We start from the raw sequence: 24617 nt of genomic DNA, 5'->3' as shown, positions 1-24617 counted from the left end.
TTTCTCTCATCCTCACATCACAGGCCCATCCCACAATCGCCTTCTTGTCTCGCCCAACCTTTCCTTCATACCCACCCCACCCTTGCCTTTAGGCCCAGCCTACCCTCACCGTCAAGGTCCATCCCAAATTCGCCTTCTGACCCATCCCGCTCTCGCCTTCACGCCCATCCCACCATCGTCTTTTGGCACTTCTCACCTTCGCCTTTAGGCCTAGCCTTCAATACCAGCCCAACTTTGCCTTCTGGCCATGCTCAACTTCGCCTTCAGGTCCATCCCACCCTCGCCTTCATACCCATCTCGCCCTTACCTTCTGGACCATCCCACCCTCGCCTGCAAGACCGCTTCACCCTCGCCTTCAGGCCCCTTCCACCACGCCTTAACCCCCCTTCCCCACCCCCTTTCTCGTACAGACCCAGCCCACACTCACTTTCAGTCCCAGGCCACCCTCGCCCTCAGGCCCATCCCACAATCGCCTTCTGGTCTCGCCCAACCTTTCCTTCATACCCATCCCAACTACACCTTCTGGACCATCCCGACCTCTCCTACATGCCTATTTCACCTTCGCCTTTCGGCCCATCCCACCCAGGCCAAGCACAATCTCGTCTTTAGATCCGTCCCGCCCTCAACTTCGATACGATTCCACAATCGCCTTTAAGAACATCCCACCATCATAATTTGTCCCATCACACCCTCGCCTTCAGCTTGCCCTCTCCTTCAGTCCTAGCCCATCTTCGCCTACTTGCTCCATCCAACCTCCCCTTAAAGCCTATCCCACCCTCCACTTCAAACCCATCCTAAACTTTCATTCAAGCCCTTCCCACCCTTACCTTCTGGCCCAACCTACCCTCGCCTACAAGCCCATCTTACCCTCGCCTTCAGCCCCATCCCATCCATATACTCAAGCCCGCCCCACTTCGCCCTGTCCCAGCCTACTCTCGCTTTTAATCCCAACCCACCATCGCCTTCACCCCCAACCAACATTCGCCCTCTGCCCCCGCCCCCGCCCAACTTCGCCTTCTTACCCAGCCCACCCTCTTCAAGACAATCTAACCCTCTCATTCATCCCAGCCCACCCAAGCCTTCTGGCCCATCCCACCCTCGACTACTAGCCTATCTCACCCTCGCCTTTAGGCCCATCCCAACCACTACTTTAGTCCAACCCTCCTCCTCCTGTCCCAGCACACTTTCGCGTTCAATCGCATTCTAAACTCCTTCAACTCGTCCCACCATCGCCTTCAGGCTCTGCCCACCCTCGTCTTCGAACCCATCCCACCATCGCCTTCATGCTCTGCCCACCCTTGTCTTCGAGCCCATTCCACCATCGCCTTCTGGCCCAACCGAGCTTAGCCTTCAGGTCGAGCTGACATTCTCCTTCAGGTTCAGCCTGACCACACTCGTGTTCAGGCATATCCCACCATCGCCCTCTGATCCATCCCACCTTAGCCTTCATGTTAAGCTCGCATTCCCCTTCAAGCCCAGCTCATCCTCATCCCCACTCCAAATTATAACCCATCCCACCCGCGTCTCACCTTTGCCTTCAGGCCGGGTCCATCTTCACCTTCTTGGCCAAAACACCCTCCATTTCAGGCCCAGCCAATCACTCATTCAGATCCATCCCAAGCGCGCCGTCATGAAAAGCACACTCAATTATATCAGCCCACCCTTGCATTCAGACCCATTCTACCTTCGACCTCACCTCACCCTCACGCCCAGCTCATCCTCGCCTTTATGTCAAGCTCTCCCTCGCCTTCAAGCCCATCTCACTTTTGCATTCTAGCCCATAGAAATTCGCCTCCAGGCCTAACCCATCATCTTCTCTCTCTCATTCCTACCTCACCGACATGCCAAGTTTATCCTCTCCTTCAGGCCCAGCCCACCGTCCGTCAAGGCCATCCCACCATCAACTTCTAGCCCATACCACCCTCGCCTTCAGGCGCAGCAGACTCGCATCTTTATACCCATCCTGCCCTCGCCTTCAAGATCGGCCCACCCTCGCCTTCAAGCCCATCCTATCCTTCCCTTCTGGCCCAACCAACCCTCGCCTACAAAACCATCTCGCCCTCGATTTCAGGCCTCTCCAACCCACGCATTTAGATCCGCCACCTATCGCCATCTGCCCCAGCCCACACTTTCAGTTTTGGTCCACGTCGCCATCAGTCCAATCCCACCTTCACCTGGTCCCGCCCAACCTCTCCTTCATGCCCAGCCTACCCTCTTTTTCAAGTTCATCCCACCTTCGCTTTCTACCCATCCCACCCACACCTGGCCCATCCCATCCACGCCTACAAGCCCATCCAACAATGCCTTTAGGCCCATTCCATACGTGATTTGAGTCCGACCCCCACCTCATCCTGTCCTAGCCCACTTTCGCTTTCAATCGCATTCCACACACGACTTTAAACCATCCCACCCTCGCTATCATGTTCTACCCCATCCTCATCTTCAAGCCCATCCCACCATCGCCTTCTTAATCATCACACTCTTGCCTTCAAATCTAGATCAACCTCGGCTTCTAGTCCATCCCATCCTTGCCCTCAGGCCAAGTCCATCTTCGCCTTCCGGCCCAGCGCACTCACTCTCGCTGTCATGACGAGCACACCCTTACCTTCTGGGCCATCCAAGCCTCACTTTCAGGCCCATCCCACCTTTGCCTTCTAGCCCATCCCACCTTTGCCTTCTAGCCCATCCCACCTTTGCCTTCTAGCCCATCCCACCTTTGCCTTCTAGCCCATCCCACCTTTGCCTTCTAGCCCATCCCACCTTTGCCTTCTAGCCCATCCCACCTTTGCCTTCTAGCCCATCCCACCTTTGCCTTCTAGCCCATCCCACCTTTGCCTTCTAGCCCATCCCACCTTTGCCTTCTAGCCCATCCCACCTTTGCCTTCTAGCCCATCCCACCTTTGCCTTCTAGCCCATCCCACCTTTGCCTTCTAGCCCATCCCACCTTTGCCTTCTAGCCCATCCCACCTTTGCCTTCTAGCCCATCCCACCTTTGCCTTCTAGCCCATCCCACCTTTGCCTTCTAGCCCATCCCAACTTCGCCTTCAGGAACAACCCATCATCTACTTCTCTCCCATCTCCACATCACGGACAAGCCACGCTCATTATCCCCTTCAGGCCCAGCTAGTCCTCGCCTTAAGGACCAGTAACCTTCAAACCTAGTTCAACCTCGCCTTCAGGCCCATTATACCCTTTCCTTCAGGCAAAGTCCATCTTCACTTTCTGCTCCAGCCCCACTCTCGTCTTCAGGCCCATCTCAACCTCACCATTTGTCCTATCCCAGCTTCGTTTTCAGGGCCAAATCACCCTCGCCTTCCGCAGCATCTCACCCTAAACTTCAGGCACACCTCACCTTCAGGCCCACCTCACCATCGCATTCTACTTTATTCTAGACCATCCGATCCTTGCAATCTGCCCAATCAAACCATCGCCTACAAGCTCATCTCGCATTCGCCTTCTGGCCCATCCCACCCACGCCTTCAGGGCAAGCAGGCTATCGACTTCAGGTCAAAGCTTCAGGCCTAGCAAGCACTCTCCTTCAGGTCTAAGCTTGCCAACGCCTTCAGGCCTAGCCGACCTTCGCCTTTTAGCACTTTCCAACCTCGACGTAAGGCCCATCCTACACTCATTCATCCCATCCTACCCTTGCATACTAGCCTTCCTTTAGCCCCATCCCACCCACGACTTTAGTCCAACGCCCATTCTCCTTCTTTTCCAGCCCTTTTTCGCTTTGTCGCATTCCACACTCTCCTTCAACCCATCCCACCATCGCCTTCTGGTCCATTCAGGTCAAGCTCGCATTCGCCTTCACGCCCAGCTAATCTTCGTCTACAGGCACAACCCCGCCTTCCATCAGTACCCATTCTTGATTTCTTGCCCTGATCACACTCGTCTTCAGGCACATCCCACCAGTAACTGTTGTAAAACATGATGAAATGCTTTTTCGGATATTGCTCAGTAAGTTGTAAAACATGATGAAACTCTTTTTTTACTATATAAAAATGATGAATCTTCGCTTTTAAAACTATTTATTGCCACTAAAGAGACAGAAAATGGAAGGAAGTTTTTAGGGAAACTATATTTCGTTCAATGAATTTTGTAAAACATAATGAAACGCTTTTATACTTGATGTGAAAATTAAAATTTACCTTTGAGAATATCTATATTCTCATAAAGTTAAGTTTTTAAGCAAAATGTGTTTTCCCTGAGAAATTCCCCATCATTTTCTTTCATTTTGGTAACATTTTCTCAAAACGGTTAATTTTTCATCTTCATATGATGCAAACGAATTTCATTATTTTACAACAATTTCAAAGCAAAACATTTTTTCCCTAAAATATTGTTTACCATTGTGTTTCGACTAATAGATATTCTCATAAAGGTAAATTTTTATACAGTCTAAAAGCGTTTCTTAATGTTTTTAAGTTAAAAAGGTAACTTTCACATTCTTGTATCGTGCAAACAAATTTCAGTTTTACAACAATTTCCGAATAAAATATTTTTTCCCAAAAAATTTCATACCATTGTTTCTTCACAGTGATAAAGGTAATTTTACATTTTCATATTGTTTAAAAGCATTTCATCAAGATTTACAAAATTTATTGAACGAAATATTTGTTCCCTCTATAGGGAAAAAATATTTTCCTATCGTGGAAAAGCAAATCATGATTTACAACAGTTACTGAGCAAAATACTTATTTTCTAAAAGATTCCCAATTATTTCCCTGTTTTTGGTAACCAATTTTCTTACAAAAGTAAGTTTCATTTTCATATCGCGCAAATGAATTTCGTTGTTTTACAACAATTTCGGAACAAAATAGTTTTTCCCTAAAGAATCCCCAACCATTATCTCTCTCTTCTCGGTAAAACGTATTCTCACAAAATTTATATTTTGATTTTCATACGATTTAAAAGTTTCATCATGTTTTATAAGATTTATTAAACAAAACATTTTTCCCTAAAAAACTCCCTACCATTTTCTGTCTCTTTCGTGGTAATGAATGATCTTGAAAACGAATATTTTTCATTTTATAAGGTAAATGTTTTTTTTTCCTAAGAAATTCCTCATAATTTTCTCTCATTTTGGTAACATTTTCTCAAAAAGGTAAATTTTTCATCTTCATATCATGAGAACGAGTTTCATTGTTTTCCAACAATTCAAAAAAGAAAAAAAATGTTTTTCCCTAAAAATTCTTTACCATTATCTGTGTCGACTAACAGATACTCATAACGGTAAATTTTCATATAGGTTAAAAGCGCCTCCCCCCCCAAATTCCCTAATTTTGAACTATTAGTGGTAATAGATAATCTTAAAGACGAACATTCTCTAATTTCACATCGTGGAAAAGCGTTACATTATGCTTTAAAAGATTTATTGAACGAAATATTTTCCTTAAAAATTTCCCTACCATTTTTTGTCTCTTTAGCGGTAATAGATAATCTTAAAAACGAAGATTTCCATGTCGTGGAAAAGCGTTTCATAATGTTTACGATACTTACTGTGCAAAATATTTTTTCCCTAAGAATTTCCCGTCATTTATTTTCTCTCCTTAACAACTTTTCTTAAAAAGATAGTTTTCATTTTGATATATTTTGTCCTTTAAAAATTCCCTACCATTATTGTCTCTCTGGTGAGAGATATTCTAATATAGGTAAATTTTCATTTTCGTAACGTTTAAAAGCGTTTCATTAAGTTTTACAACCTTTATTCCCTTTCTCTTTCTGTCTTTATCGTTAATAGATGATATTAAAAATGAAGATTCTTCATTTTCGTGCTGCATATGAGTTTCATCATGTTTTTCAAGCTGCATTGATCGAAAAAGTTTTTCCCTATTTTACATCTGAACAAAATACTTTTCCCTAAAAAATAACCTACCATTATCCTTCTCTTCACGGTAAATTTTCATTTTCAAATTGAGTGTAAAGGGCATTTCATAGTTTTACAAAATTTATTAAACGAAATATTTTTTCCCCTAAGAAATTCCCTATTTTCAGTCTCTTTAGTGGCAATGGTTAATACAGAGCAAATTATATTTTCCTTAAAAGAAATTAATTTTCTCTTTGCTCATGGTAAAAATTTTCTTAAAGGTAAATTTCTCATTTTCATATTGTGCAACGAATTTCATTGTTTTAGACAAATTCCAAACAAAAACATTTTATCTTGGTAATAAAGGCAAATATAAAAACCAAATATTCATTAATCATATAGCTCCCTACCATTTGCTGTGTCCCTTTAGTGGTAATAGATAATTAAAACGAAGAATCTCCATTTTTATATCGTGGAAAAGATTCATGATTTACAACAGTTACTGAGTAAAATATTTTTTCTCAAAAACATTCACTATCATTTTCTCTCTTCTTGGTAAGAGTTTTCTAAAAAAAAAAAAAAAAATGAATATTCTATTTTCATATCATGCAAGCAAATCTTAGTTTTACAACAATTTCAAAAGAAAATATTTTTGACTAATAAATATTCTCATAAGAGTAAATTTTCATATCGTTTAAAAACGTTTCACTTTCATATCTTCTAAAAGTGTTTCATCATGTTTTACAAGACCTTGAACGAAATATTTCTCCCAAATAATACACTACCATATAATTCCCTATCGTAAAAATGAATATTCCTCATTTCCATGTCGTGGAAAAACGTTTCACTATGTTTACAACAATTTTTAAGCAAAATATCTTCCCCTCAGAAATTTCCCATCATTTTCTCTCATTTTGGTAATAGATTTTCTCAAAAAGGTAAATTTTTCATATTCATATCGTGTAAACGAATTTCATTGTTTTACAACAATTTCGAAACAAATTATTTTTCCCCAAAAAATTCTTCACCATTATCTGTGTCTTGACTAATAGTTATTCTCATAAAGGTAAATTTTTATATAGTTTTAAAGCGTTTCATCATGTTTTACAAGCTGTGTTGATCGAAAGTTTTCCCTAAAAAATTCCCTATCATTTTTTGGTCTTGGTAGTAGTAATAGATGATTTAGAAACGAAGATTCTCCATTTTCACATCGTTTAAAATTGTGTCATTAGGTTTTGAAAGATTTATTGAACAAAGTATATTTCATCCCTAAAGAATTCCCTATCTTTCTTTCCTTTCTCTTTAGCGGTAAAAGATAATCTTAAAAACGAAGATTGTTCATTCTTATGTCTCAGATAAGCGTTTCATCATGTTTTAAAAGTTTTGATCGAAAAAAATTCCCTGTTTCCATTTTCTGTTTTTGTAGTGGTAAAATATAATTAATAGCGTTTCATGTTTTACAAGGTTTATTGAATAAAATATTTTTCCCCCCAAAAATTCCCTACCTTCATCTTCATGTCTTGGAAAAGCGATTCATTAATTTTTTACAGTAGTTAATTATTAAATTTTTTCCCTAGAAACTTACCCATTCTAATTGGTAACGCTTTTCCTAAAAAAGTAAATTTGTATATTCATATCGTGCAAACAATTTCCGTACATAAGTTTTACCCTAAATAATTGTCTACCATTATCTGTCTCTTCACGCTAATAGATATTCTCATGATAAAGGTAGATTTTCATTTTCATATCAAGTTTAAAACCATTCTAAAAAATATTTTCTCCCTAAAGAATTCCAATCGAAAAATTTTTTTCTGTAAAGAATTCCCCATTATTTTCTCTTTTTTGGTAAGAATTTTTCTTAAATAGGTAAAATTGTTTTAAAAGATTTTTTGAACAAAATAGTTTTTCCCTAAAACATTCCCTACCATTTTCTGTCTCTATATAAATCTTAAAAACGAATGTTCTTAATTTTCATGTCGTAGGAAAGTGTTTCATCATGTTTTACATACATTTTTTAGCAAAATGTATATTCTCAAAGAAACTCCCCATCATTTACTCTGAGTTTGGTAACATTCTCTCAAGAAGATCTTCATATCGTGCAAACGAATTTCATTGTTTTCCAACAATTTCAAAAAATATTTTTTCCTTAACAAATTCTTTATCTGTCTTGACAAAGATAAGCTATACTGGTCGAAAAGTTTTTTCCCTAAAAAATTCCCTACCATTTTCTGTCTTAGTGGTAATAGATAATCTTAAAAACAAACATTCATTTTCATGTCCCAGATAAGCTGTATTGATCGAAAAAAATTTCCCTGAAAAATCCCTACCATTTTTTTTTTTTTTTGTCTTAGTAGTGGTAACAGATGATCTTAAAAACGAATATTCTCCATATTTACATCGTTTAAAAGTGTTTAGAAAGTTGTATTGAAAACTGTTTTCAAAGATATATTGAACAAAGTATATTTTATCCCTAAAGAATTCCCTACTTTTTTTTCATGTCCCTGATAAGCGATTCATCATGCTTTACAAGCTGTATAAATCGAAAAGAAAAAAAAATCTCCCTAAAAAATTCCCTACGATTTTTTTTGTCCTAGAAATGGTAGCAGATGATCTTAAAAACTAACATCTTTTATTTTCACATCGTTTAAAAGTGTCATTAGGCTTTGAAAGATTTATTGAACGAAGTGTGATTCATCCCTAAAGAATTCCCTACCTTTTTTTCTTTCTCTTTAGCGGTAATAGATAATCTTGAATATAAAGATTCTAAAATTTCATGTCCCAAATAAGCGATTCTGTGTTGATGGAAAAAAAAAAATCCCTGAAAAATTCCCTACCATTTTGTGGTAACAGATCTTAAAAAATCCATCTTCACATCGTTTTTCAAAGATTTATTAAACAAAGTTATTTAATTCCCTAAAGAATTCCATAACTTTTATCTTTAGCGGTAATAGATAATCTTAAAAACGAAGATTCTTCATTTTCTTGTTCCAGATAAGCGATTCATCATGTTTTACAAGCTGTATTGATCGAAGAAAAAAAAAAAATTCTCTGAAAAATTTCCTACCATTTTTTGTCTTAGTAGTGGTAACAGATGATCTTAGAAACTAACATTTTCTATTTATACATCGTTTGAAATTATATTAGGTTTCGAAAGATTTATTGAACAAAGTATATTTCATCCCTAAAGAACTCCCTACCTTTTTCTCTTTCTCTTTAGCGGTAATAGATAATCTTAAAAACGAAAATTCTTCATTTTCATGTCCCAGATAAGCGATTCATCGTGTTTCACAAGCTGTATTGATCGAAAAAGAGATTTCCCTTAAAAATTTCCTACCATTTTTTTGTCGTAAGAAGTAGTAACAGATGGTCTTAAAAACGAACATTCTCCATTTTCACATTGTTTAGAAATGTGTCATCAGGTTTTGAAAAATTTTTTGAACAAAATTTATCTTTTCCCCTGGTTAAGATTGGAATCAATGATATTAAATTTAGGTCTAATCCAATTCAAGCTATAAGCCAAGAAATAGAAGATAAAGCTAGAACTCTTCCTGTAATAAGAAGAAATCTGAATAATATTTTTTTGTGAGGATAGTAACATAAAAAATTGAAAAATTCACATGGATGGGGGTATGAGTCCATTAGCTTAAGTTTAGCTTATCTTTTTGAAAATTAGTATGAGTTGGTGTAGAGAGCATAACAATTTTTGATATTCTTGGAATTGGTGTTTAGTCCATTACTTGTAATATGAGCAGGTCAGCGTACATTACTTGTCCTATCAAAACAAACCTTTTGTCAGGCATCATATTTAATCAAAAAGATAAAACAAAATTATAAGAGTAAATCAAGTAGATATTGTATGAAATTAAGAAATTTCATTAGGGGGGATATGATAATTAGCATACTCAAAGTTAGATACACTTTATTGAATGGCCTTAATTATGTGAATGAAAAGAAAGCAAAATATATATACATCTGTTTTTAAGAAATTATTATTAGTTATTATTGTTCAATAAAACTTGTATATCCCTAAAATATTTATAAAAACCTATAATTAGTATATACGGATGATCTCTAGAGAAACCCCTGCTACTTTCTTGGAAGCAAAAGTAGGGTTTCTCTGGGATCATCTCAAATGTAGGTTTTTTTTTTTTTAGATAACTAATCTACTTTATTTCCTTATAATTGTACTAATTTTTTATATGTTTGAACTTAAGATATACTTTAGATTTATATATTTTTGTATTATTGTATAGAATTAAGCCCTTTTTCTTATTGTGAACTTTTTAATTACATCTATTTAATGTATATATTATAAAAATAAGCAAATAATTGGATAACTGGTTAATTTTGAATTATTGATTATTTGGCAATTTGGTAATTTTAAATTATTTGGTAATTTTAAATTATAAATTTAGTTTTTTGATGTTAAAATTGCAATTCGAAAAAATTCTTATAAAATTACTACAATATATTCTTTAAGTAGATTGGTTTGTGTAGCTTGGTTTACATAATCTATAGTTTGATTCTTGCTGTTACCTTTATTATTTGGCTTGAAAAGTACATGTAATTTGTGGCACTGTTCGTTAGATATGAAGTGTGTAAAACGGTAGTAGGAACTATGAGTTTTAGAAGTTCAGTATTAGAAATTTAATAGATAAGTGTGGATTAAGCAAAGCCCAATTAGGGCAGGTTAGAACTTGTGCCAGCAGCCGTGGTTAAACTCTATGTTCTAGTAAAGGTGAATAAGTGTAAAGGTTTGATGAGTGAAGTTAAATAGAAATTGTGTTCAATATAATAAGTGAAAAATGTTTATTAGATTTAAAAAGATGAATGCAAGTTTTATTAAACCCGAATTGAAGCCTAGAAAATTTAGGTAAGGACCAGGATTAGATACCCTGTTACTCTGATAGGAGCTAATATTGTAACAAATCAATTTTAAGTTCAAAGAACCTGGCGGTACTTTAGTCCAGTTAGAGGAACCTGTTTTATAAATGATAGACCACGTAGAATCTTTCTTATTCTTGTATAATTAGTATACCTTCATTACAGATAATTTTGATTGATTATTGTAACTGGTAATAATACCAAATAAATTAGATCAAGGTGCTGCAAATGGATAAATAAAAATGGGTTACAATGGATTTTAATGTTAAGCGGATTATGTTTAGGACGGACATGTGAAGATGGATTCATTTGTAATTTTAACTTTAATAAGGTAAAATGGTATCAGCTCTAAAGTATGTGCATATTGCCCGTCGCTTTCATTAAGTTAAATGAGATAAGTCGTAACATAGTGGGTGTCCTGGAAAGTGCACCTAGAAGTAAAGCAAAGCTTTTTAGTTAAGCGTTTCACTTACGTTGAAAAGATATATCGTGCGATTCGATTTGTTTTAAATGTAGACTTGTTTGGGGAATTGATCAGAACTTTTATGTTTAAGAAAAATAATTTTTAAGATTAGTATATTGAAATTTGAGTTTACACTATAGTTTAAAAGTAACGTGAGGGAAAATTTAAATATAATGAAAAGTTTAATTTGGGAAAAGAAAATATAAAATTTTGTACCTTTTGTATCGGGGAGAATTGAATTTTTCTTTTAGATAAATTGGATATCCCGAAAAAAGAATAGCTAAAAAATTAAGATTGGCTTAGTGGCAAATAGGTTTTTAATAATTTTTTAGTGGTGAAATACTAACAGTCTTTTGATATCTGGTTATTTTAGAAAAAGATTTAATTTTGTTTGAATGTAAATAAAAATTAATTGAAGTACATAATTTGAATGAAAAGCTTCTAATTGATTAATCAAAGCATAAAGTAATATGATGGAGTTTAACTAGGCTTAGAAGTATCTATGTTAATAGTTTTAACTAAAATTCTTAGTAATTGATATTTATATGACTTTTGTAAATATGAAATATTGATAAATGTTGTATTGTTAGAAATAATGATTTTATTGGTAATAATGTCTTTGTAAGTAATTAATTGAATGGAATAAAAATTGCTCTTTGTTAATAGATTGAAGATGCAGTAAAGGAATTAGGCAAATAAAATTATTGCCTCTTTATCAAAAACATGTCTTTATGGAAGTTTATATATAGTCTAGCCTACCCAGTGATGTTTAAATTTAACGGCCGCGGTTATTATTTTGAATTTTATGTTTAAGTGAGAAGGCTTAAATAATATAGGGGGACGATAAGACCCTATAAATCTTTATATGTCAATTAATGAATTTTAGAAATTAGTTATATATTTAGTGTTTGAAATATTTTGTTAGGGCGACAGGAGTATGATAAGTAACTGCTTTGTTTGTAAAATTAATCATTTTTATCATGAGAGTTGCATTGATCCTCTTTTGGAGAAATCAGACTAAGTTACTTTAGGGATAACAGCGTAATCTTTTTTTTGAGAGTTCATATCGAAAAAATGGATTGCGACCTCGATGTTGAATTAAAGATCCTTAATGGCGTAGGGGCTATTAGAGGAGGTCTGTTCGACCTTTAAATCTTTACATGATTTGAGTTCAGACCGGTGTAAGCCAGGTCGGTTTCTATCTCCTATAGAAAATATAATTAGTACGAAAGGATTTAAGAATTGAAATAATTTTTTTAGTGTAGAATATTACTTTGGCAGAATTTATGCATTAATTTAGGATCTAATTATATAGAATTTGATGTCTATAGGTAATATGCTAACTTGTTTGCCTTCATTAACAAGTTTAGTTAATTAATTTTGTTTCTGCTTTGAAGAATGTTAGTCATTATTCGTGTATTAGTTGCTGTAGCGTTCGTGACTTTGTTGGAACGAAAAGTTTTAGGATATGTGCAGATTCGTAAGGGGCCTACTAATGTAGGGATTGCGGGAATTTTGCAGCCTTTCTCTGATGCCGTGAAGTTATTTTCTAAGGAACAAACCTTTCCGGTCTTGTCTAATTTGTTTGTATATTGTTTGTATATGTATATGTTTGTATATGTTTGTTTGTGTTTAGTTTGTTTCCTTGGTTGGGTGGTCTGTTATGCCTTCTGATTTGGGGATAATGAATTTTTACATGGGAAATTTGTTTTTTTATGTTGTCTGAGAGTAGGCGTGTATCCCGTTATAAGGGCGGGAAGTATTCTTTGTTAGGGAGTTTGCATGCTGTAGCGCAAACTATTTCTTATGAAGTTACTGAGATTTTTATTTTTAACTGAGAGGTTTGATTTGGAACTTTTTAGGATATATCAAGAAAAGGTTTGGTTTTCATGGATTACTTTGCCTTTAAGGGGAGTGTGATTAGCATCTTGTTTGGCTGAAACTAATCGAACGCCTTTTGATTTCGCTGAAGGAGAATCTGAATTGGTTTCTGGATTTAATACTGAATATAAGGGAGGAGGCTTTGCTCTTATCTATATGTCAGAATATAGGAAGATTTTATTTATAAGGATGCTTTTTAGAGTTATATTCTTAGGAAGCAATCATTTCAGTTTTTTCTTTTATATTAAGCTCGTAGGTGTGGCTTTTGTTTTTATTTGGGTTCGCGGAACGTTGCCTCGTTTTCGTTATGATAAACTTGTGTATCTGGCTTGAAAGAGTTTTCTTCCAGTATCATTAAATTATCTAAATTTTTATGGAATTTAAATCTGTTAGAGTATCATTTAACTGATAATTGATATAATATATTATAGAATTCGATTAATAAGAGTAATATCTCTTTTTAATCGTTTTCAAAACGCTCGTTTTATATAAACTAATTAATCAATCTAGGAGGGAATCTCATAAGTATATGGAAATGGGATTAAGTACAAAGTAAGGAAAATATAAAACTGTTAAGATTTGTCCAGTTAAAACATAAGGGTCTTCTGGCGGTCGTGCTCCAATTCATGTGAATAGGATTAAGATTTATACTAAAGATTAAAATAAAAATTGACTTAGGGGGTAAAATGCTAATCTTCAGAATTTTGAACAGTGGGTTGCAGGCAAAATTATAATGATGGCAACTGAGAGGACTAAGGCAATAACTCCTCATATTTTGTTAGGGATGGATCGTAAGATGGCATAAGCAAATAAGAAGTATCATTCGGGTTGAATGTGTGCCGGGGTGGAGATTGGATTGGCTAGGATGAAATTGTCTGGGTCTCCTAACAGATATGGGTTTAAGAGTGTAATTATGACCAGTAATGTTAATAAAACAATAAATCCAACTAGATCTTTAAAAGAGAAGTAGGGGTGAAAAGGAACTTTGGTTGTCTTGAGATGCCTAGTGGATTTCCTGATCATCTTTGGTGAAATACAATATGAATACCGGATAGGGCTATAACTACAAAGGGTAATAAAAAGTGAAGTGTAAAAAACCGTGTTAAAGTAGCATTTCTTACAGAAAATCCCCACCCCAGATTCATTATACTAGATCAGTGCCAATATAGGGGATTGCGGAGAATAGATTTGTAATTACAGCAGCTCCTCAGAAAGATATCTGACCTCAGGGTAAAACATATCCTAGGAAAGCAGTTGCTACTGTGGCGAATAAAATGAAGGCTCCAATTATTCATACTTCAATGAACAAGAAGGATCCATAGTAAATTCCTCGTCCAATATGTATATAGAGGCAGATAAAGAAGAATGATGCCCCATTGGCGTGTATTGTTCGCAAAAGTCATCCATAATTGACGTCACAACAGATGTAGGCAACACTGGAAAAGGCTAAATTGATATTTGCTGTGTAGTGTATTGCTAGGAAAATTCCTGTAAGAATTTTAACCGAGAGACAAACCCAATAAGGAACCAAGATTTTAGTGTTGAGATATTTCTTGGAATTGGTATATCGACCATAGTTCCATTTATGATTTCAAATAGAGGGTGTGTTTTTCGAATTGGTGTTGTCATTTATTTTGATAAGCGTAGGGCTCCTAAAAAAACATGTGACTTCAACTACTACAATAAGTGTAAAAAGCAAATATAAAATTACTACAATAGTTATTTATATCGCTGGGAAGTTGTAAATGAGCAGTGTTAAGTCGCATGAGTAGTCTGATGCGTTTTTAGTAAATTGAAAAGAATGTTGTATAGAGACTGGTTGGAAAGAAATCGAAGTATCCCTGAAAAAAAAAAAAATATTGATAGAAAACGAGACAAAGGCAATGAGTCCCGCATAGAAAAAGGATGTTTTAAAGGATTCGTTTGAAGCTATTAAAGCTACGTAAATGAATAAAACTAATATGCCCCCTAGGAAAACTAAGAATAAAATATATGAGAAACAAAATGACGAAGAAATTAGGCCGGTTGATAAAGAAATTGGAGATGTTTGGATAAGGAGGATTATTCCTGCTGCCAGGGGATGAACTAGACGAGTAAATAAAATTGATAGAAAAAAATGATAGGTATAAAAAAATATCAGGAAATAGTTTAATTGAAATATTAATTTTGGGGATTAAAGATAGGGTTTAGCTATTTTCATGATGTTTTGAGACTTTTAATATTCTTTTTTGGTCTACAAGACCAAAGTTTTCATATAAAGTATCAAAACTAATGATAATTTTAAACTTTTTATATTGATTGGTACCCAGTGTTATGGTGCTTTGTGGGATGTGAATATTCTGTTCAAAATGAAAACATCTTTTGAATACATTATTGAGGTTAGAGTTTGTAATGTTAGGGGTATTTTTTGTTTTAACTTGTGGGTTATCTTGCCAGGGTTATGAATCTTTTTTTTGTTTTTTTAGGAATAGTGGCATGTGAGGGGGCTTTAGGATTGTCTAGATTTCTGTAGTCCCGGCTCATGAAATTATCTTAATAGATTTAATTCTTTACAATGTTAAAGCTTTTAATTGCTATGGGAAGTAGTGCAATTTTTTTTATTTGTTTTATCTTTTCTTTTCTTTTTAAAATGTAGTCATTATTCTTTTCTTTATGAACTTGGGTATGTGATGGGTATGGATTATTTGAGTTTTGCTTTGGTTTTATTGAGGATTTGAGTTGTTGGTTTAATAGTCTGTTCGAGGAAGGTCAAGAAAAATTGAGTATTTTAGGGGGGGTTTCCTTTTTAGTTAATTTGTTTTTGTTAATTTGCTTTCTAGTAACTTTTTCTGTCATGAATTGTTTTTTTTATTAGGTTTGAAAGGTCTTTGATTTTGATTTTAGGTTGCGGATATCAACCTGAACGGGTTCAGGCCGGTTTGTATATATTGTTTTATACGTTATTTGCTTCACTTTTTTCTTTAGCGGTAATAGACAATCCTAAAAACAAAGATTCTTCATTTTCATATTCCAGATAAGCGATTCATTATATTTCATAAGCTGTATTGATCGAAAAAAAGATTCCCTAAAAAAATTCCCTACCATTTTTGTCGTAGTAGTGGTAACATACGATCTTAAAAACGAACATTCTCCATTTTCACATAGTGTAAAAGTGTGTCATTAGATTTGGAAAGATTTATTGAACAAAGTATATTTTATCCCTAAAGAATTCCTTACCTTTTTTCTTTCTCTTTAACGGTAATAGACAATCTTAAAAACGAAGATTCTTCTTTTTCATGTCCGTGATAAGTGATTCCTCATGATTTACAAGCTGCTTTGATCGAAAAAAAAAAATTCCCCTAAAAAATTCCCTACCATTTTTTTTTTTTTTTTTTAGAAATGGTAACATGATCTTAAAAACGAACCTACCAATTTTTCTTTCTTTTTAACGGTAATAGATAACCTTAAAAACGGAGATTCTTTATTTTCATGTCGCAGATAAGCGATTCATTATGTTTTACAAGCTGTATTGATCGAACAATATTTCTCGAAAAAATTTCATACCATTTTTTTCCCTTAGTAGATGATCTTGATAGATGATCTTAAAAACGAACATTCTCCATTTAGAAAGATTTATTGAACAAAGTATATTTTATCCCTAAAGAATTCCCTACTTTTTTTCTTTCTCGTTTGCGGTAATCGATGATCTTAAAAACGAAGACTCTTCATTTTCATGTCTCTGATAAGCGATTTATGATTTACATGATTGATCGAAAAAAATTTCCTTAAATTCCCTACCATTTTTTTGTCTTAAAAATGGTAACAGATGATCTTAAAAACGAACATTCTCCAATTTCATATCGTTTAAAAGTGTGTTATTAGGTTTAGAAAGATTTATTGAACAAAGTACAGTCTATTTTATCGTTAAGAAATTTCCTACCTCTTTATCTTTCTCTTTAGTGGTAATAGATAATCGTAAAAACGAAGATCCTTCATTTTCATGTCCCAGATAAGCGGTTAATCATGTTTTAGAACAAATTCCCCTATTTCCCTAAAAAATTCCCTACCATATCTGTCTTATTAGTGGTAACAGATGATCTTAAAAACGAACATTCTCCATTTTCACATCGTTTCAGAGTGTGTCATTAGGTTTAGAAAGATATATTGAACAAAGTATATTTTATCCCTAAAAAATTCTTAACCTAAAAACGAAGATTCTTCATATTCATGTCTCAGATAAGCGATTCATCATATTTTACAAACTGTCTTGATCGAAAAATTATATTTTCCTAAAAATTCCTGACCATTTTTTGTCTTGGTAGTGGTAACGATTGATGTAATAACGAACATTCTCCAATTTCACATCGTTTTAAAGCGTGTCATTAGGTTTTGAAAGATTTATTGAAAAAAGTAGGGAATTCTCTAAGAATTCCCTACTTTTTTCCTTCTCTTTAGCGGTGATAGAGACTCTTAAAAACGAAGTTTCTCCATTTTCACATCGTTTAAAACTCTGTAGGTTTTAGGTTTTGAAAGATTTATTGAACAAAGTATATTATATCCGTAAAAAATTCCTTAACTTTTGTTCTTTCTCTTTAGCGGTAATAGATAATCTTAAACACGAAGATTCTTCATTTTCATGTCGCAGATAAGCGATTCAGTATGTTTTACAAGCTGTATTAATCGAAAAAAAATATCCCTAAAAAATTCCCTACCATTTTTTGTCTTGGAAATGGTAGCAGATAATCTTAAAAACGATTTTCCATTTTCACATCTTTTAAGTGTCTGTAGGTTTTGAAAGATTTATTGAACAAGGTATATTTCATCCCTAAAAATTCCTTACCTTATTTTCTTTCTCTTTAGCGGTAATACAATCTTAAAAACAGACTTTATTTTCATGTTCTAGAAGAACGATTCATCATGTTTTACAAGCTGTATTGATCGAAAAAATAATTTCCCTGATAAATTCCTTACCTTATTTTCTTTCTCTTTAGCGGTAATACAATCTTAAAAACAGACTTTATTTTCATGTTCTAGAAGAACGATTCATCATGTTTTACAAGCTGTATTGATCGAAAAAATAATTTCCCTGATAAATTCCGCACCATTTTTTTTTTCTAATCGTCGTAACAGATGATCTTAGAAACGAACATTCTCCATTATCACATCGTTTAAAAGTGTTTAGAAAGCGCTAGTGAAAGCTATTTACAAAGATTTATTGAACAAAGTATATTTTATCCTTAAAGAATTCCTTATTCTTTGTTCAATAGTATATTAGAATATACTATTCTTTGTTCAATAAATCTTCCTAAACATAATAACACATTTAAACTATGTGAAAATGGAGAATGTTCGTTTTTAAGATCATTTGTTACCACTAGTGTGACAAAGAATGGTAGGGGTTTTTAGGGAATTTTTTTTTTCCATTAATACAGTTTGTGAAACATGATGAATCGCTTATATGGGACATGAAAATGAAGAATCTTCGTTTATAAGATTATCTAAAGAGAAAGAAAAAAAGGTAGGGAATTCTTTAAGGATAAAATATACTTTCTTCAATAAATCTTTGTAAATAGCTTTCACTACCGCTTTCTAAACACTTTTCCTACCTCTTTTTCTTTCTCTTTAATAGTAATGAATAATCGTAAAGAAGGTCATTCATTTTCATGTTCCAGATAAGCGGTTCATCATGTTTCAGAAGCTGTATTGATCGAAAAAAAAAAAAAATCTCTGAAAACTCCCTATCATGTTTGTCTTAGTGGTAACAGATGATCATAAAAACGAACTTTCTCCATTTCAACATCGTTTAAAAGCGTCATTGGGCTTGGAAAGATTTATTTCACGAAGTATATTTTATCCCTAAACATTTCTTTACCTGCTTTTCTTTTTCTTTAGTGGTAATAGGTTTTCCTAAAAACGAAGATTCTTCATTTTCATGTCTCAGATAAGCGATTCATGTTTTACAAGTTGTATTGATCGCATCGTGTCTTTAGGTTTTAAAAGATTTTTTGAATAAAGTATATCTTATCCCTAAAGAATTCCTTATCTTTTCTTTCTCTTTAGCTATAATAGATAATCTTAAAAAAGATTCTTCATTTTCATGTATCAGATAAGCGATTCATGTTTTACAAGCTGTATTGATCGAAAAAGAATTCCTTAAAGAATTCCCTACCATTTTTTTTGCTGATAGATGAATTTAAAAACGAACAATATATTCATCATGTGTTACAAGCTATATTGATCAAAAAAAAATTCCCTACCATTTTTTGTTTAAAACTGTGTCTTTAGCTTTTGAAAGATTTATTGAACAAAGTATAATTTATCCGTAAAGAATTCCTTACCTTTTTCTCTTTAGCGGTAATGAATAATCTTAAACAGTCGCAGATAAGTGATTCATTGTTTTACAAGCTGTATTGATCGAAAAAAAATTCCCTAAAAAATTCTCTACCATTTTTTTTTAGAAACGAACATTCTCCATTTTCACATCGTTTAAGAGTGTCATTAGGTTTAGAAAGATATATTGAACAAAGTATATTTTATCCGTAAAGAATTCTTTACCTATTTTTCTTTCTTTAGTGGTAATAGATAATCCTAAAAACGAAGATTCTTCATTTGCATGTCTCAGATAAGCAATTCATCATATTTTACAAGCTGTCTTGATCGAAAAAAAATATTTTCCTAAAAAATTCCTGACCATTTTTTGTCTTAGTAGTGGTAATAGATGATCTAAAAACGAACATTCTCCAATTTCTCTTCGTTTTTAAAGTGTGTCATTAGGTTTTGAAAGATTTATTGAACAAAGTATATTCTGTCCTTATAGAATTCCCTACCTTTTTTCCTTCTCTTTAGCGGTAATAGAGAATCTTCATTTTCATGTCCCTAATGTGCTATTCATCATGATTTTACAAGCAGTATTTATCGGAAAAAAAATTTCCCTGAAAAATCCCCCCCCCCCTTTTTTTTTTTTTTTTTTTTTTTTTTTTTTTTTTTTAGAAAGGGTAACTGATGATCTTAAAAACGATAATTCTTCATTTTCATATCGTGTTCGAAAGATTTATTGAACAAAGTATATTTCTTGCCTAAAGAATTCGCTACCTTTTTTCTTTTTTGCTTTCTCTGAAAAACGAATATTCTTCATTTTCATGTCTCGGATAAGCCATTCATCATATTTTACAAGCTCTATTGATCGGAAAAAGAATTTCCCTAAGAAATTCTCCACCATTTTTTTGTCTTAGAAGTGGTAATAGATGATCTTAAATACGAACATTCTCCATTTTCACATCGTTTAAGTGTTTAGAAAGCTGTATTGAAAGCTATCTAGGAAGATTTATTGTCAAAGTATATTTCTTCCCTAAAGAATTCCCTTTTTTCTTTATAGCAGTATAGGATAATCTTAAAAACGAAGATTCTTCATTTTTATGACCCAGACAAGCCCTTCATTATATTTTACAAGCTGTATTGATCGAAAAAAAATTTACATAAAAGATTCCCTACCATTTTTGTCGTAGTAGTGGTAACAAATGATCTTAAAAGCGAACATCTCCATTTTCACATCCTTTAAAAGTGTGTCTTTAGGTTTTAAAATTTATTAAATAAAGTATATATTGTCCCTAAAGAATTCCTTACCTTTTTTCTTTCTTTAGCTGTGATAAATAATCTTAAAAATGAGGATTCTTCATTTTCTTGCCCCTGATAAAGTGTTTTATCGTGATTTACAAGCTGCATTGATCGGAAAAAAATTCCCTAAAAAATTCCCTAACGAACATTCTGCATTTTCACTGCGCTTAATAATGTCATTAGGTTTTGAAAGATTTATTGAACAAAGTATATTTTATCTAAAGAATTCTCTACCTTTTTTTTTTTTCTCTTTAGCGGTAATAGATAATCTTATAAACGAAGATTCTTCATTATCATTTACCAGATAAGCGATTCATCATGCTTTGCAAGCTGTATTGATCGAAAAAAAATCTTAGAATATTCCCTATCATTTTTTTTTTTTATCTTACTATTGCTGACAGATGAACTTAAAAACGAACATTCTCCATTTTCACATCGTTTTAAAGGTTTTGAAGGATTTATTGAAAAAGGTATATTTCATCCCTAAAGAATTGAATACAATTTTTTCTTTCTCTTTAGTAGCAATAGATAATCTGAAGAACGAAGATTCTTCATTTTAATGTACCAGATAATTTATGCTGTATCGATAAAAAAGAAAATCCCTTAAAAATTCTTTATCATTTTTTCTTAGTAATGGTAACAGATGATCTTAAAAACAAACTTTCCATATTTACATCTTTAGGTCTTGAAAGATTTATTGAAGATTTCCTTACCTTTTTTCTTTCTCTTTCGCGGTAATAGCTAATCTGAAAAAAGAAAGTTTTTTTCATTTTCATGATTCAGGCAAGCGATTCATCACGTTTTGCAAGCTGTATTGATCGAAAAAAGAATTTCCCTAAAAACTTCCCCACAATTTTTTTTGCCTGAGTAATAGAAACATGATCTTGAAAGTGAACATTCTCCATTTTAACACCGTTTAATCGTGTTTAGAAAGCTGTATTGAAATATATTTAGAAAGATTTCTTGAAAAAGTATATTTTATCCCTAAAGAATTCAGTACCTTCTTTTCTTTCTCTTTCGTGGTATTAAATATTATTATAACCGAAGATTCTTTATTTTAAGAGCTGTATTGATAGAAAAAGAAATTTCCCTGAAAAATTCCCTGCCATTTTTTGTCATTACTCGTAACAGATCTTAAAAACGAACATTCTCCATTTTATATCGTTTAATAGTGTGTAGAAAAATGTATTGAAATCTATTTAGAAAGTATATTTTATCCCTACCTATATTTCTTTGTCATCAGCTGTAATAGATAACCTTATAACCAAAGTCTTCATTTTCAGGTCAATATCAAGCGATTCATCTTTTACAAGTTGTATTGTTCGAAAACAAAATTTCTCTAAAAAAAATCCCTACCATTTTTTTTGTCAGTAGTGCTGACAGATGAACTTATATACAAACATTCTCCATTTTCACATCGTTTAAAAATGTTTAGAAAGTTGTATTGAAAGCTGTTTTCAAAGATTTATTGAACAAAGTATATTTCATCCCTAAAGGGTTCCTTACCTTTTTTTTCTCTCTCTTTAGCGGTAATAAACAATCTGAGACACGAAAATTCTTCATTTTCATATCTCAGATATGCGATTCATTATATTTTACAAGCTCCATTGATCGAAAAAAGAATATCAGAAACGAACATTCTCAAAGTGTGTTAGTAGGAACAAAGTATATTTTTTGCCTAAAAAATTCCTTACATTTTTCTTTCTCTTTAGTGGAAATAGATAATCTTAAAAACAAAGACTCTTCATTTTCATATCCTACAAAAACAATTTCTCAAAGAAAATTTCCCTGAAAAATTCCCTGCCATTGTTTGTCATTTCTCTAACCAGAAGATTTAAAAACGAACATTCTCCATTTTTACATTTTTACTGTATTGAAATCTATTTAGAAAGTATATTTTATCCCTAAAGAATTCCCTACGTATTTTTCATTCTCTTTAGCTGTAATAGATAATCTTATAACGGAAGATTCTTCATTTTCAGGTAAATATTAAGCGATTCATTATCTTTTACAAGTATTGTTCGAAAAAAAATTTCCCTAAAGGATTCCCTACCTACAAACATTCTCCATTTTCATATCTTTTAAGTGTTTAGAAAGCTGCTTTCAAAGATTTATTGAAAAATTTCTATTTTATCCCTACCTTTCTTTCTCTCTTTAGTGGTAATCTTAAAAACGAAAATTCTTTATTTTCATGTCTCAAATAAGCCGTTCATCATATTTTACAAGCGCCATTGATCGAAAAAAGAATAACAGAAACGAACATTCTCAATTTTTACATGCTCTGAAAGTGTATATTTCTTCCCTAAAAAATCCCTTGCATTTTTCTTTCTCTTTAGCGGTAATAGATAATCTTAAGAACAAAGATTCATTTTCATATCCTAGAGAAACGATTCCCCATGTTTTAAGAGATATATTGATCGAAAAAGAAATTTCCCTTAAAAATTCCCTGCCATTTTTTGTTATTACTCGTAAAAATTTTTTAAAAACGAACATTCTGTATTGAAATCTATTTAGAAAGTATATTCCATACCTAAAGGGTTTCCTACCTTTTTTTCTTTCTCTTTAGTGGTAAGACAATCTTAAAAAGGAAAATTCTTCATTTTTATGTCTCACATAAGCTCCATTGATTGAAAAAAGAATACCAGAAACGAATATTCTCAATTTTTACATCCTTTGAAAGTGTGTTTGTAGGTTTTGAAAGATTTATTTGTTCAATAAATATATTTTTTCCCTAAGAAATTCCCTACATTTTTCTTTCTCTTTAGCGGTAATAGATAATCTTAAAAACAAAGATTCTTCGTTTTCATATCCTAGAAAAATGATTCCTCATGTAGTATTGATCGAAAAAGAAATTTCCCTGAAAAATTCTCTGCCATTTTTTGTCATTACTCCTAACGGAAGATCTTAAAATGAACATTCTCCATTTTTTCATCGTTTAACAGTGTTTAGAAAGCTGTATTGAAATCTATTTAGACGGTATAATTTATCTCTAAACAACCCTACCTATTTTTCATTCTCTTTAGCTGCAATAGATAATCTTATAACGGAAGATTCTTCATTTTCAGGTAACTATTAAGCGATTCATCTTTTACAAATTGTATTGTTCGAAAAAAAATTTCCCTAAAAAATTCCTACCATTTTTTTTTTTTTGTCTTAGTAGTGCTGACAGATTAACTTAGATACAAACATTATCCTTTAAAAATGTTTAGAAAGTTCTATTGAAAGCTTTCAGATTTATTGAACAAAGTATATATTATCCCTAAAGGGTTCCCTACCTTTTTTTCTCTCTCTTTAATAGATAATCTTAAACACGAAAATTCTCTATTTTCATGTCTCAATTCATCATATTTTAAAAGCTCCATTGATCGAAAAAAGAATAACAGAAACCAACGTTGTTTTAGGTTTTGAAAGATTTATTGAAAAAGTATATTTTTTCCCTACGAAATTCCCTACATTTTTCTTTCTTGAAAACAAAGGTTCTTCATTTTCATATCCTACAAAAACGATTACTCATGTTTTAAGAACTGTACTGATCGAAAAAAGTTTCTGAAAAATTCCCTGCCAGTTTTTGTCATAACTCGTACCAGATCTTAAAAATGAACATTTTCCATTTTGACATCCCTTTAGAAAGTATATTTTATCCCTAAAAAATTCAGTATTTTTTTCCATTTTGACATCCCTTTAGAAAGTATATTTTATCCCTAAAAAATTCAGTATTTTTTTTCGAATAATATAACTTGTAAAAGATGAAAAATCGCTTAATAGTATTATTAAGCGATTTTTCATCTTTTACAAGTTATATTATTCGAAAAAAAATTTCCTTAAAAAATTCCCTATCATTTTTTTTTTTTGCCTAACTTAGATACAAACTCTCCATTTTCACATCCTTTAAAAGTGTTTAGAAAGTTCTATTGAAAGCTGTTTTCAAAGATTTATTGAACAAAGTATATTTTGTCCCTAAAGGGTTCCCTACCTTTTTTTTCTTTCGTA

General features: G+C 33.1%; 1 long non-coding RNA gene and 1 pseudogene across 2 annotated transcripts in view; one reads left to right on the top strand and one right to left on the bottom strand.

The window, feature by feature from the left end:
* Positions 1-21945, top strand: part of LOC139749414 (uncharacterized) — a 46141-nt gene extending 24196 nt beyond the window's left edge. The window contains exon 3 of one of the 2 annotated variants that reach the window (XR_011712964.1): positions 21911-21945. This is a non-coding gene — a long non-coding RNA (uncharacterized lncRNA). Of the gene's footprint in view, positions 1-8797; positions 11837-21910 lie in introns of those variants that run through there. The other variant, XR_011712965.1, reaches the window with a different exon arrangement.
* LOC139749647 (cytochrome b-like) lies at positions 13536-14609 on the bottom strand (annotated as a pseudogene).
* Positions 21946-24617: the final 2672 nt, after the last annotated feature.

The sequence above is a fragment of the Panulirus ornatus genome, chromosome 7 (genome assembly GCF_036320965.1).
Source record: "Panulirus ornatus isolate Po-2019 chromosome 7, ASM3632096v1, whole genome shotgun sequence".
Taxonomy (NCBI): domain Eukaryota; kingdom Metazoa; phylum Arthropoda; class Malacostraca; order Decapoda; family Palinuridae; genus Panulirus; species Panulirus ornatus.
The sequence above is the reverse complement of the archived record's forward strand: the minus strand, read 5'-3'. Positions and strand labels throughout refer to the sequence as shown.